Genomic DNA, 508 nt, shown 5'->3' on the forward strand with positions numbered 1-508 from the left:
GCGCTGACAAAAAAAAACTTGCAAAATGAAAGTAAACGGAATGAACAAATTGCAAAACAGTAGTTGGAACAAAAAAGGGAAACAAATCCAAGTTGGACACTGTAGAGAGGAGTGTACAATCCCCCGCGCGTAAAAAAAAGTTGCACAAATGGCCAAACCGACTGTGTAATTCACTTTTCCAATTGTTTGCAAAAAAAGTTAAGGAGTAGCAGAGGGGGTGTACATTTTAAAAAGTGGTACTTACTAACCCCTGTGCCCCTGCTGAAGTTCAGCTCATTTAATCAACTTACTCGGAAAAGGTATTGGTTCATTGTTCGGTTAAATGGTGTGAAGAAAGGAGGCCAAACCCCCCCGGGGAGTGTTTCAACCTTTGGAAAAGCAAACGTGTGTTACGCTCTGTCGTGTTCGCAGGTGGGAGTAGTCATATAAGTGACATCCCCGTGTATGCGTCAAACGTGTGGTTTTCCCGTCCAACCTGAGGAACTGTTCGTGCCTTCTCCTGCGACAA

Source organism: Plasmodium cynomolgi, chromosome 4, assembly GCF_000321355.1.
Source record: "Plasmodium cynomolgi strain B DNA, chromosome 4, whole genome shotgun sequence".
Lineage (NCBI taxonomy): Eukaryota > Apicomplexa > Aconoidasida > Haemosporida > Plasmodiidae > Plasmodium > Plasmodium cynomolgi.